Below are 15,476 nucleotides of genomic sequence, written 5' to 3' on the forward strand. Positions count from 1 at the left end.
TTACACATGGCGACCCTGTTCTGTGATTCCGCTGCACTCTCGAATCTCTGAAAAGTTAGATTGCGAGCGTTGTATAATCTTAATTTTTTTTTTTTTTTTCCCTGCAGTGCTCAAACAACTTCTGCGTTGTTTCTGAGCAGACTTTCAAATGATTCACGGCGTTGTTGAGCGGCGTTGTGTTGTTTGTCTTGTTGTTTTGTTTTCTATATTTGCTTCTTTTACATGTGTGTGTGTTTTTTCTCGCTTGTAAATTGCACTGCTTCGATCAAACATAAAAATTTGTTTTGCGTGTGAAAAAGTGTGTACTAGGTTGGGTACCTTTCGTGCAACTGTCGTCATTTTTGGGGGATACATTTATTTTGATTAGTGTGCTGCATACCGGGTATAAATTGAACTAATGCAGACACGTAACCAAGCTAAAAGTAGGCGGTCCAACAACTTAAGCAACATGGACAAATAGACAAAAAACTAATCCAGCAGACAAATAAAGTCGACAAGTCGATGCAGAGAGTGTCCAATGATATCTCACAAAGAATAAACAATCTGGCAAGTGAAGTAAAAAGTGATATTATGAAAGAATTGGGCCTTACATTTGAACAAATTGATGACCGTCTGCAAGCCTTGGAACAGGGCAAGCGGAGTCGCGATGCGGAATCGAAAGAGAGCGAAGAACAGCTACTTAGGAATTTCCAAATGCTGAGAGAGGAATGCCAAAGGGAACACCAGCAGGTACTCTCGAGGGTCCAGGAGGCAGAAACGCATTGTCCCGCGTCCGTTAGCAACACAGTAGCGGACAACAGTCATGCGATTCACGCACTCGAACAGCAAGTAGAACAATTGAAGCAGACTGGGGCGGAGGACAACAGACAAATACATGATAAGATTGTGGCATTAGCGGACATCGTAGGCACGATGAAGGTGACGGAGAGCAATAACAATACTACACAGGTAGCGGTCACAGAGACCGAAGAAGTGCGTTCGCTTCTTAAATTTCAGAAGGGACAGTTCAAAGTGAACAGGTGGCACAAAGCTGTAACAGGCGAATTACAAGAACGCGTGGCGCATCTGGAAAGCTGCATTGGGTGTGATTCCGAACTCGCCAATAGCACTAAAAATAGCTGTATGCACAGTGCAGAGAGGGACTCCGGCCACGAGGGAGATTTTGACGACAGAGAAGAATGTATTTTGAGGGGCAGACATGAGAAAAATAGAAACATTCAAGGGCCTCGCCGGGAGGAAATGCGGGGATTTGATTTCAAACATTTCCTTACGGTGAGAAAGTTCGAGATATTTCGAAATTCGCAAAAAGGAATACATCCACGAGCATGGCTAGAGCAATTTGAGTTTTGTCTTCCCCCCGACTGGGCAAGTTCACATAAGATAGAATATATGTGTGGCTATTTGGATGGCGAACCGGCGATTCGCATGAGGTCGGCAGCGCGTCACTGCAACTCCACTCGGGAGTTTCGACAAGCCTTTCTCTCCGCCTATTGGTCGGAAGCGGCACAAGATAGGGTCAAGCATGGCATAATTATGCTGCCAAATTTGAACCAGTCTGGTTTCGGCAGCCCAGCACGCCTATTCGACCACATGCTGCAGGCAAATCAATTTTTATATGACCCATACGGGCCTGCGGAACTAATTAGGATATGCATCACCAAATTGCCGATGCACTTGCGCCACGTCATTCTTGCGGGACGATGCAAAGAGGACGTGGAAACGTTTAAGACACTTCTCCAAGAGTTGGAATACAATACAGGAGAATGCCCGCCTAATCAGGCACAAAGTTATTACGGGGCACAGCAGTGCGATCGCAGTCGTGGCCGTAGTACTAGTCAACAGCGTGACTGGTCGTCGCGACGCGAACGGAGCAATAATTGGGACCGGCCGTATAGAAACTGGGGTAACAGTCGCGAACACAGGTGGAACAACGGAAATGATCGAGGGCGTGGCCAGGATCGTGAACGTGACAGTTACGGCAAGCAGAATCGATACTACGGTGAACACGGTGGGAATAGGACTGTAGGCGGAGCACCTCATGACGTTGAAATTCGGCCGGCTAACCCTAGACATAATCCAGCAAATGGAAATGAACAAAACCGGCAATGACAAACGATCAGCGCAGAAGGCGCCCAATCGGAACAAATGAGCGACATGGCAAGTGAGTGCATAGGGTATACAGAGAGGGAAGATATTAGAGAGGATTTGTTGCAAGAAACTACGAGTGCTAAAATTTCGGGAATGAATCCAGTCGTGACAGTTGCAGTAAACGAAATATGTTTTAAGTTTGTCATTGACACTGGAAGCCCTTTCTCGATAGTGAACGAGGCAGCATTTCAAAAATGCGAAGGGACTGGGACTTGGCCCGTTTTTCAAGTGCAAGGAATAAAGGTGAAGGGCGCAATCTACGGTAAGAGCGTAGCAGACTCGGCTTAATTTTACCTGCCAGGGAAGAGAGTTTGAGTACACCTTCTTTGTGCTCCCAATGCTGAATGTGGCAATGATTTTAGGAAATGACTTCATGAATGCCTACCATGCAGTAATTGACATGGGTGGAGGAGTAATGACAGTTCAAGTTGGGGATCAGCCAATTAATTTAGTATTTGATGAATGCATATTACGTGCCGAGTCAGAAATTAGTTGCCTAAAATTTCAAGCTCAAACCCAGTCGCAACCCAGACTGGAGCTACTCGTGAACTATGTAAGTGAGTCGTGCTCTACGTCGGGTGAGCACGGGAAAGATGTTGTTTTTGCTGATGCACTGAGAAAGAGCATCGCGGGTGTCAGGACCACGGACAGGGAAAAGGAGAATTGTATTGCCTACCTAGGTGTCATGAACGGGTATTTTCTGAGACTCCGGGGGCGATTAAGGGTTTTACTTACCAATTCAGAGTATGTGACCATCAGAAGTTTTCTGTTAGACCATACCCTACTCCCGTGGCGTATAAAGCCCAGGTGAAGAAGGAAATAAACAAGATGTTGGAACAAGGAATAATTGAGCGGGCAGTGAGCTCGTACAACTGACCCTTGCTTGTCGTACCAAAACGCGACAACTCGGTTCGTTTGGTACTAGACTCGAGACAGATAAACACAATTATTATGTCGGAAACGGACAGGCCTGAGAGCCTTGAGGAACTCTTACAACGTTTCCACGGGGTAAAGGTACTATCATCTGTCGACCTTCGTTCGAGTTTTTGGCAAATCGTGCTACACCCATCTTGCAGTTTATATACAGCTCTTTTATAAGGGGATTAAATAGCATTTTGCCTGATGATTTGAAACATCGAGTGACAATTTACGTGGATGACATATTAATTGCGGAAAAGTCGTGGGAGGATCATAATGACGTTCTGAACAGACTACTGGGTGTTTTTGAGAAGGCAGGTGTAACAGTCAACTTAGATAAGTCACAGTTCGGACGAGAGAACATAAAATTCCTAGGCCATATTGTCTCAGCAAATGGAATACAACCTGACCCGGAGAAAATTGCGGCGATAGCGGAGTGTGCAATGCCGACAAATAAAAAAACAGTTGCGAGCATTCTTAGGCCTGTGTAATTTTTATAAGCGATTTATCATTTTTAGTGTACTTGGTACACCCCGTCTATGTGGACTAACAGGGAAGAACGCTTTGTGGGTCTGGGATCAAGAGGCACAGGATGAATTATATAGATCGATAAAGGCACTGGTAGAGGCTCCCATCCTCGTGCATCCCGACCTGACTCAAGAATTCTGTTTAGTGACGGACAGTTCCTTGTCAGGATTAGGTGCGGCACTGTTCCAAACGGAAGGAAAAGATGATATTACAACTTGGAACACAATCTCGTTTGGGAGCATGGTGCTCTATCGATGTGAAAAAAATTATTCCGTGACAGAACTTGAAGCACTCGCGATAGTTTGGGCATTCTCAAAATTTAGGTATTTCTTATTTGGGAGGACCACCAGGGTGTACACTGACCATCGTGCACTCCAATTTCTTATGAGCACAAAAATCACGCATGGGAGACTGGGACGCTGGGCACGATACCTACAGGAATATAATTTCACTGTAGAATACATTCCTGGACAGAAAAATGTAACTGCTGACGCTTTACCGCGCATTCCTATAGGTTTGGTTGACACAGAAGAAGGGGAACTCGGTGAAAATAATTTTAGCATCCTATACTTAAAGAATGTAGCGTTCGAGAACCTTGTTACCACCTCTTTAGGGAGCATAGCGGACGAACAGGATAAGGACGCAGTATTGAAAGATATAAAGAAGAAGTGGGAGGACAAGGAGAATGTAGGAATACGCCAGTACTACTTAGTGCGCAATAGAATACTATTCAAGAAACGAGCTCCGGACGACTCCAGATGGGTGTTGGTGATTCCGGAGGAACTCGTAAACAAAATTATATGGTATATACATTTGAGCTATGGTCACTTCGGAGTACAGAAATATTGTGAAAAACTGAAGGAGACATGCTATTTTAATAACATGCTACGGCGTTTTCGTTGTGTACTTAGAGTGTGCGGACGTTGTCAGCGAGCAAAGGCGGCCACAGCGACGTATGCTGCATAATTGCATCCGATAATACCAAGCAAACTTTGTGACCTCGCGGCCGTGGATCTATTTGGGCCACTAATACGATCTAAAGCAGGTTTTGCATATGTTTTCGTAGGGGTGAAGCTAACCTCCAAGTTTGTGTGTCTGACTGACTCCGTTGAGGCGAGCCACAGGAAGGGCAGTGGCAAGTGCATTTGCAAAGCAGTTTCTGCACGAAGTTGGGCGTGTGAAAAGGGTTATCTCGGATAATGGACCACAATTTAGATCGCAATACTGGCAGCGGATGCTTCGAAGGAGAAGAATTAAACCTATATATATATATATATATATATATATATATATATATATATATATATAATTTCACCCCAGCTCGAACCCCAGTGAGCGTATTATGCGTGAATTAGGAAAGTTATGTAGGTTATACTGCAGTCGTGATCACCGTTCGTGGGACATACACCTAAAAGGATTTCAGAAAATAATTAATGAGTTGCGTAATACGTCAACAAAGCTTCCGCCAATCACTGTGCTAAAAAAACAAGGAGCCCCCGAGCAAAATCAAAGAGGTGGTGCCTTGGCCACTAGAGCCGAGACTACGCCTGAACGCAATTGTTGACTTAGCTTTACGCAACATCAAGCGTGCAGCAGAAGCCTGAGTCAAGGCATATAAGAACAACGTGAGAAAAACAGTGTTTCATGTAGGACAAAAAGTTCTTATCAGATCACACAAGCTGTCTAACAAACGGTCAGGTGCCTGCAAGAAATTTTTTAATCTCTATAACGGCCCGTATCAGATAAGGAAGATTCCCCATGAAAATGCCATCGAAGTGGAAACTGTTCGATCGAAGAAATCAAAAGGGCTACACCATGTGTCAAACGTAAAACCATACATTGAGTAGAAAGGACAGTCAGGAGTAGAGAGGACGGTGAAGAGAAACAATTGATTAGTTTACATTTGTGATAAATGCATTTTGAATAATATCTTGGTTAAAATAATGATAAAGATGTTTCTATGTGATTGATTGATGTGATGTTTTTAGTTTTTTTTCTTCCTTGTGCAATTAGGATTTAGGTTGGTTCAAATGTGAAGATAAAAGGTTTCTTTGTGAACGAGTGAAATGCTGTTTATGGTTTTTTTGTGCAAATTGAAAAGAGTCGCTCCTGAGAGAAGCAAGATCTGTGTTGAATTAATGCAAAACTCAGGGGAATATCCGATCTGTGGGTATTATGGGTCTGGCAAACCCAGGTCCCCAGCTGTTAGTAGCCTTGTTTCCGATTTTCTGCTTTCAGTGCTACTATCTATCTATTACAATTCTATATCTGTCAGTATAAATGAGGATCTCTTACTATAGTATGCGTGCTGTATGAATATTTTAAGATAGGAGAACTCTGAGAAAGGAATGAGTAAGTTTGGAATCTTGAAAACAGGATGCAATGATAAGATGTTTAACCAATGACTTCCCAATATGCGCTAATATGTTAATATCGTTGATATACCCTTTTTGTTCTTTATAGCTGTGTACGTAAAGTGCTGTCTGTGGATTTCGTAAGTAGATTGATTCCCTTCAAGGTGAAAAAAGAGTTGTGGTTTGTGTAATTTACGTGGCCCTGAAATAGTATTATGGCAGTCAAATGACGAGCAGTTTTCCAGCAAATGAAGAATGGAAGGGAAATATGGATCCTTTTTGTAATCTTGACTGATGTTGAGCCTGAGCCTGAAAAATTATTCTGCTTTGATACTTTGTCCTAGAAAAGTGACGTTTATGTGTTTTGCTGATGCTGTGAGCATTATAGCTTACTGTTTTCGTTGGTGTGGGATGCACTGCAGCCTATATGAGATGAACTGAAGAAATTTCCCTCTTGAAGGTAGAGGAAGATTAAATAATTTTGATTATGGGACCGAAGGAAAGCTTGGTTTAATGTAATAAGGATGAAGCAAAACATTTGTCATTTAAACTACAGGAGGATTCGGATCTTTTGTGTCTGTTGTAAGTTCAATATGTTAAGATGAAACTGTTTTTCAGAATAGAGGAGACCACAATTTTGCCATTCATGAGAAATGAATCCAGAATAACCACCACAGGCGAAATAACTGATTTGGAAGCGAAAGGTAACTTAAAGAAGGAACGAAATTGGAGCAAAATGGGTAAGAAAATGTAATATAACCTGTAGGATGAAAATATTTTTACCCTTCTCAGAGTCATCTGCGTGATTAATTCTTGTGATAACGTAATTTTAGATAAAATTGTCTTACTGTTTTATGTATAAACATATGAGTATGATAAATGTATAATTGCGAGTCTCGTATCAGGTGTGTCAACTGGTATAAATGTTTTGGCATATGTGACAAGACGTATGCCGCGAGTGTCAGGAAGAGGACGAATTAGAACAATGTTGTAGTGGTATAAACACTGTGTTGAAGTAGCATTGAAGTAGCTTGTTGGATTAACTAGTAGTGGATTGAAGTAGAATTTTGAGTAATACATGTTTATGGGTAGTTAGTTTGTAGTATAGACAACAGGTGTGTGTGTGTGTGTGTGTGTGTGTGTGTGTGTGTGTGTAAATAACATGTGACCCCTATGCTGCCCTGACCTATACTTGCACAAGGCATAATCCTATTCATTTTAGTGAATTAATAAGTAGCATTTGATTTATTAAAACGCAAGTGAACCACATTAGTGATGTTGATTTAGGTACTATATTGTCAGTTCATTTCATTTTTATTTTTATACTGTCAATTCATTTCACTTTTATTTTTTTTTGTCAAGTCATTTAACTTTTATTTTTATATTGTCGATTCATCTAACTTTTTTATTTGCAAAAAAAAGAAAAAAAATTAAGTCTCACTTTTGTTCTAAAAAATTGTGAAAGACCCTTACTAAGTGGTATTATGTATGACATTTTGTAATCACATAACTATGATGAACAATTTCTGTAAATGCAGTTGAGAACGTGAAAGTGAACCGGCTAAACTCTTACGAGACAGCGGGAGCAACGAGGAGGAGGACTAGTTGTAAACAGGCGGATTTCCCAGCAGGGCCACTTCAGGAGCGCGGTCGACCACAAAAGAAGGGTACGCGGCAAACACTTTCCCTTGCACCCGGAGCTAATGGCCGGCCGCAACAGTGCGACCCTTCGTGGGGGCGATGACCTGAGATGGCCGAGCGGTCCACCGCGCGGAAATCCATCTGCTGGCAAAGCACCACACGCACGCGACCGTGACGAGACGGCCGCGGTGAAACGACAGAAGACAGGGGATAAAGGGGCGTGTAGCCTTTTGACACGTACTGTCCAGAGTAATTGGCAGAATTCAACGACGCCTATCAACATTTCCTGACGGATGCCCACTGTCAAGCGACAGTAAATCATGGTTCGATGTTCTCTGGTCGCTAAGGGTGGCACAAAGAAGAGCCATTGTCATCCTTGCCCAGGAATATCAACCTGGCGAGTCAAACGAGGATACTGCACGAGTTTGACAACACAAACATGGAACCAAATCGGGATGTACGTGACATGGGCCACTAAGAGAAACTTCATGAGAGGGCAGAGACGGCGGGATTGCACGCAACAGATGGACAAAAATCCCTACTGACAGCTGCAGCGACGAGCCGCCCCCCCCCCCCCCCTCTTATATTGTGCCTCGGAACAGTGGAACTACTGAGTGTGCCAGTGAACAGTGATTATACGGTTCTTAGTCCAATGCATATACGTGTGTTCTTTCAGAGAAACTTTGATCGGGTATTTTGCAGGGGGTTCGATTTATTGGTGTTTTTCTATTAGGCTGACTCTTGTATTTTGCAGGAGTTTTATTTATTGGTGTTTTTTTAGATGTTGACTACTGTACTTTCAGAGCTGTTTTATTTCTCAATGTTTGTTTTTCTGTGTTGTACTAGATTAGTGATATTTTGTTTCGTAAATTCATTCCTGTGGCTTTGCTTCATTTATCAGTCAAATAGCTATTCATGCTCATTGGGCTGTGATCGATTGCCTTTGCATGGGGCATATTTATACTGAGGAACCCCATAAGGGTAACAATCACATAATTCATTGTAGTTTCAGTATAATGACACAGTGATCATTGTTTGCTAACTAACTGAAATATAGTAGAGTATTAAATTAGTGCCACAAAGTTATTTTAATTCTACAAATTATTAGTTTTATAAGATATAGAATTTTTTTGCGATAACCACTTTGTAAAACATGTTTTTCCTCTTTTTTTTGCTTTTGCGGAGTGTGCATTGTAATGTTCTGCTTTATAATACTGATGTTATTTTCATGTTATTTTTTTAATTGCTGTGGCACCTTTGCTATTGTCATAAATTGTACTTGTTAATAAACAGTCATAAATTTTCCTGTGATCAGTTGGCTCTTGCAATGAACAAATACTGGTGAACTCCATAAGGGTAACAACCAGAATTTTTTTCATTTTAATGACACAGGAACCGTTGTTTTTACTTGCTAACCGAATTAGGTCTACACTACCTTTTAAATAGGTGTAACAGATTGTTTTTTCTCTTTGAAATTGGTGGATTCTAAAGATATGTTGAAATTGTGTTTTAGCAAGTAGATGGAGCCCTTTGCCTTTTCTTTACATTTTTGGTTTAAGTTGGGTGTGAGAAGCCTGCTTGGAAATGTCCTAGCATGGCCAGAAAATTCCCTGCACAGTCTTTTCCCGGATCGTTGGGGTTATGAAAGGACTCTGTTGGATTGCTTTCATCTTAATTTCTTAAATATGTTGTCATTTACAGCATAAATTCCTCTTCTAAATTTACTGTGGTGTTTCTGACTATCTGGGAGGAGACTGAGCAGTGAAACGTGTTACTTTTACACATAAACAAGAACGATCTGTCACACTACTACACTTTAAAACACAGTTTATATGTAATTCGTGTCACAAAGTCTCATACGGAACCTACATCCGCTTTCTTTTATATACTGTATATGATAAGATACTGTCATCCCCTTCCCTTCTGTGTGAGAGGATGAATGAGCAAATGTATTTCTAGTTGCATGCTTGAGGGTAGCAGACAAGCCTGTCTGCTAGAGAACAGTAGGACCAACGTCAGAACAGGTAACTACGCTTTCTAGAAGCAGAGAGGTTTCTATTCTTAGTATGGTCCTGTCCCTCCCTTGTCATGTTGGTATAGGAAGCTGCCTCTCTGGTCACTTCCGTTTGTATTTGGGAGGCACCCCTCAGGAGGGACCCACAGCAGTCTGTCCGCGGCGAGCGTCTGAAGTGGTAAGATCTCCGGCTAAGCGCGTGTCTGCTAAGTCCGTAGGACAATGGATTTCTTAAGTTCAGCCTAACTGAAAATTTAATCACCTTTATTTCAGGTTTAGCTCTAAAAAATCTAATGTTATCTTAAATTGCAACGCAGTGTAATTCGTGTCTGAAGTTCACAATATCTTCCGGTAGTTGCTTTTGTCACTACTTTGTGAGTTGATGAGTAACTCTAACTAAGATCATCAATCTTAAATGCGAATGTGCGTGAGATTATAACGTCTCGTCTTGACAATAGTTTTCAATATAGAACTTTTCTTTATGTACAACCCACGTGGTGTGTACTTTGTGAGACCAGCACCACGTGCTTATACAATTGTTTGACCCATCAGGTTAATAGTAAGACGATAGTAACCAGTTCGAGGTTTTTGTTTTGTAAATTGCGTTTCGATGTAATTTATTTTAATTATCAAAATTATTGTGGAGTTACACTTTGTCTAAACCAAGTTGACCACGTGAAGCATGTGGTGTAAGCATCAAAGTAGCCCTCAGCTATGCTTTTCGGGAAGATTTCACAGAGAGTTAGTATGAATTTAGTGTACCAGTGTGTGGTAATTTCATGACGGACAGGATTGCGCTACGAACGTAATTTCTTTAGGTGAAAAATGAATCGGTTGGTTGTGGTTAATTTCCTCTTGGATATGTTTCAACGTTCTTCGTGTGTTATTTTATGAATGCAGTGTTGTATGTAGTCTCCCAATCTTAGCTCCCTATTTGATGTGTTCCGTAAGATTACAAACTCACATTTTCACAATCCTAAATAAGGCACCTGTTTAGTTATGAATCAAGTTTCATATGCTGAAATTTTAACGGAACAATGATCAATGTTAAAATAAATGTCCAAATATAAACTGATTTATTTCTTTTTATTTAAATTGTCTTATATATAAATATATATAATCACCGGTTATCGTAAGATGAGTACTAAAAGATTATAATTAAAGTCAGTCTGGTTGAGAATTTGGTAAGCTAGACTGGATACCTGGTGAAACAGTTGCGCAGTAATGCAAGATTAACTTCCTCAGATAGCTCACAGCTTTTAACCAACTTTTATGGTCTTGAATATCAGCACCGCTTGCAGAATAAATTAATGCAACAACATTACACTTAACATTACAAAGTCAATTACAGTACTTAACTTTGAGTACACAGATGAGTCGCAAGCGACATACAGATAATCAGTCATCTTCAGAATAGACAACACAAGTCTGTGCTACATAGAGATTACTAACGAAGTGGCTAACACTGAAGCTGGTGTCGCAGTAGCCGTTACCAGTCGGGTACGGCGCATATTTCCTCTTCACGTAGGGGCCACTGCTGTCGTGTTGTTTTCCTGTAAGGGAGGTCGGTCAGTGTGCGATTAGCTGACTTCTTCTCACTGCCTTCTCTTCCCTGTCGTTCCCGAGTGCGTGCCGAAGCTGACTTTACCCCGTAACATGCAAATCAGACGTCCCATTTGGAGAACACAACTATCTCAATATGCTTATCTCATCGGAACTGGTATAAATCTTTCATTTTATAGCTCATGACTGCTACTGCAGTCCGTAAAAGTGATGCTGTTCGAAGCTGTTTACTTGTTTCACCAATCTGTATTTCACTTCCGAAAATGTTTACTGAGAACACAGTTTCTGGGACGGTCAGTAAGATGTCCCAGATATTTCTATAAGTCATCAAAGTTTTGTGCTGTGGCATCGGGATATTTTGTATGGTGCGACTATTAACTGCGGGAATTGCAAGTCGCTGCTCTGTAGCACATTCCTGTCGCATATTGTTACCTGTGTGCCTCAGTCGAACATCAATGAAACTGCCGTTTGATTTTCTCTACTCCTTTTGCTAACTGGATGAAATATCTATTAAATGCGAGTGATTTTTCATTTTAACATTATTTGTAACTAGGTCAAATTTTGTTACTGTCATGAAATATTTGTAATCAGTTTTCAGTTTGTCGGTATCTGAATGTACTTTGTCGTCAATATGACACATTCTTAATCACAGCTCTCAAGTCACTAACATTAATTTCAAAATATTTATATTAGGATAATAGAAGAAAGTTCCTTGTACTTCTCGACGATAAGGATAGTAAGAGAAGACAAGTGTAGCAAGAAACTAAAAAAAGTTAACACTCAGCTCGGGGAGGCATCGTCCCCCTGTTGATGTATCCAAGAAAGTATAATCGATCCCCTAACTACATCTGAACGTAATGAAGTGCATGTAATTCAGACTCGCTTCTTTTCGTAATTATTTTGGTCCATGATCAGTATAATTGCGCGCGGACTGTGCGCTGTCTTGTGTGTAAGTCGGTTTTTGTATAAGAAAATAATCGCCTAAATTGTCAGTATGAAACTGTATGTAAAAGTAACTGAGCTTTCTGTATCCACAAAATTTCGCTGGTATGCCTCCAAGGCGTTCACTGTTTCGAATGCGAGAGAAACTGTGTTCTCGAGACAAGTCACCCAAATGCCATGAATACGTACAGATACCTAAAACGCCAGAATATGGATAAGAATGACAAAGATCATCGCACTTGCATTCTCTTTCAGTATGTGTAAGCAGTTGTTCCGTAAGTCTTACATGGCGGTCTATATGCTGCTTCAAAGCTTCACCTGTTCTTCACAGGCTGGGATAGCCAGGTGTCCGATTTCTTGTTCTCCATGAGCTGCAATGATACAGGGTATTACATTATTTTCTTTGGATAGTTTTCCCACTTTGTCATTGCGAGAATTTGTTTCACTGTTTATGATCGTGTCGGCCATCGTTGTGTTGTTAGTTAATGTAGAAAATTGTTCTTTTTGTTCTTCAGAATTTAGTGTTATAGTTTCCACTTGTTCGCTAATTTCTTTTACTATTAAGTTATGATGTTCGCTCTCTTCTTTTATCTTTGTAACTATCGTACTTGGAACTACAGTCTTGATTTTAGCTAACAATTCGTCCTTGTCATTACGCTGACTTGTCTTCAAGTTTTCGTGGTCAGTTTCAAGGTCATGCAATCTACTTGCAAAACAGTTGATTATTGGTTGACGATCATTTTTAATTTCTTCCCTAATCTTAACTGATAAATTTGGTATTTTCAATTTCATTTCTTCCTGTGCTTTTGTGTTCTCTTCCTGTGACTTCATATTCTCATCTCGTGTTTTTCTATTCTCTTCCTGTATTTCGTCGATTTTCTTACGCATTTCATCTTGTGTTCCTTTAAGCATCCGGCGAATGGTATCTAGGAAATTGCTCGGATTTGTGCAGTGTGATTCTATATAATTGTTCACTGAAGGTGATGTGTGTTGTGTTCGTTCAGAAGACACTGGTGCAGGACGTGATTCTGATTTGCCTGTTACCAGTTGTGAAGTTTAGAACGACTGTGGTGGCGCAACTACGCTTTCGCTACACTGACGACTTATCGCCGACCGACTCAACTTCAGAATTCACGTGTTCATTACCCACCCTTCGTTCTGGTTAACAATTGTGGATGCGCGCAATTTCCTGCTGCCTCATGAAATCAACTGGTGTTTGCTAATCACTCAAGCTAGTTTATTTCATCCTGTACCGACTCGTTATTTTGTAACACCCTCTGTTGTCTTGTGCTGAGTCGAATTATAATTTTTTTCTGTTGTACCAAACATGATGACGCTATTTCTTGGAGAAACAAAATTGTTACAGTCAACAAGAAACAAAATTATACTATCGTGCATGCAAATACTCAACAATGAAAGAAAACCACACTGAACCCGTAGCATTATGCCATTGCTTATGCAACAATGTAATCGATAATTGTCACACGACATAAAATTTCACAAACTGAACACAGAATTCTGAATGAATTGCCTGAAAAAGTACAACATTAGTAAAATTTGCGTAGTGGTTTTTTTGTTTTCGAGTAATCCATCACTGACTACGTATTACCAAAATAACCAACGAACTGTCTTGCCAGACAAGTCGACATATGTAACCTCTCCACTATGTTTTGTTTCTGTATGGAATCTAGCCAAGCTTTATCTCCCACTCTATAAAATCTACGTATTACCAAAAACTATGTACCCACAAATTGAAACTTCCTGGCAGATTAAAACTGTGTGCCCGACCGAGACTCGAACTCGGGACCTTTGCCTTTCGCGGCCAAGTGCTCTACCATCTGAGCTACCGAAGCACGACTCACGCCCGGTACTCACAGCTTTACTTCTGCCAGTATCTCGCCTCCTACCTTCCAAACTTTACAGAAGTTTTCCTGCGAACCTTGCAGAACTAGCACTCCTGAAAGAAAGGATATAGTGGAGACATGGCTTAGCCACAGCCTGGGGTATGTTTCCAGAATGAGATTTTCACTCTGCAGGTCCCGAGTTCGAGTCTCGGTCGGGCACACAGTTTTAATCTGCCAGGAAGTTTCATATCAGCGCACACTCCGCTGCAGAGTGAAAATCTCATTCTGGTACCCACAAACTGTTATCCAACATAAACTCGTATACTAATCTTTGAATAAACAGAACTTAATATGAACTGAACTGTAACTGATCTGAATGCACCTTGTCTTTACGTTAAATGAGCAACGGAAGTAAAACAGTTATCTGTCCCTAATCAAAATTTCCACTTACCTTGCGTCTTGACAACATTGCTGCAGATTTTTCGAAAGCACAAAAATCAAACAGCAAGTACGCAGCTGATAAGCTAGATTTCCTTCTCTAAATACATATTGGAATTGTTCCATGTGGTAATGGGATGGGGAGAATAACTATTCCTATGAAATGATATGCCAAGACAACGATTTTAGAATGAAGTTTATATACAAAAAGACACAGTAACACTTCGCGTGATGTTCACACATAACACAGGTTTGAACAATGATATGCTTAACAAAGTGAACAACGATTTAAAAAGGGTACAGTGTTAACAAAGAATTTCTATAAAAACAAAACAGCTTAATCAGTTCATATGTTAATTTATGACTCAGGAAATGGTGTTGCGTTTCTCTCAGGTCTGAGCAAATTAACAATCTGATAATAATTATTGCTAGCTGCGCAGTGCTGCAGTTTTACGTCAAACTCCTCCTCTTCAAGACATAGCCGGCTGTGGTGGCCTAGCGGTTCTAGGCGCTTCAGTCCGGGACCGCGGGACTGCTACGGTCGCAGGTTCGAATCCTGCCTAGGGCCCGGATGTGTGTGATGTCCTTAGGTTAGTTAGGTTTCAGTAGTTTTAAGTCTAGGGGACTGATGACCTCAGATGTTAAGTCCCGTGGTGCTTAGAGACATTTGAACCATTTGAAAAATAGGTGGGGACCATCCCCATGCAACGTGGATCAGCTGTCAAAAACGGTACTGACCTGTGTTCAGTCGTGAGCTGTTCGCTTTCAAATTAAAATATGCTACTGTCGGCCTATGTCGAGTAACAAAATACCCCCCACAGATGATATTCAAGGAAGTACTGGGCCCTGTAGTGACTGAAGAATACAATTAAGTTAGTGATGAAAAGTAGTAAATTTGTTGCATTGAAATCTACGGAAAATTATTTTAACTGTTATTGGGGGGCCACCAATGACCAAAAGGAAGAAGCGTATGCAGCCGGTCAAATTTACCAAAAGCCGGCACGATAATGTGTATTTGCCACTAAGATAGCTGACAACTTAAACTACCGATTCAGTTTTACGAAGAAGAGAAGCCTAGAAAATGTG

This window comes from Schistocerca piceifrons, chromosome 5, assembly GCF_021461385.2.
Source record: "Schistocerca piceifrons isolate TAMUIC-IGC-003096 chromosome 5, iqSchPice1.1, whole genome shotgun sequence".
NCBI classification, from domain to species: Eukaryota; Metazoa; Arthropoda; class Insecta; order Orthoptera; family Acrididae; genus Schistocerca; species Schistocerca piceifrons.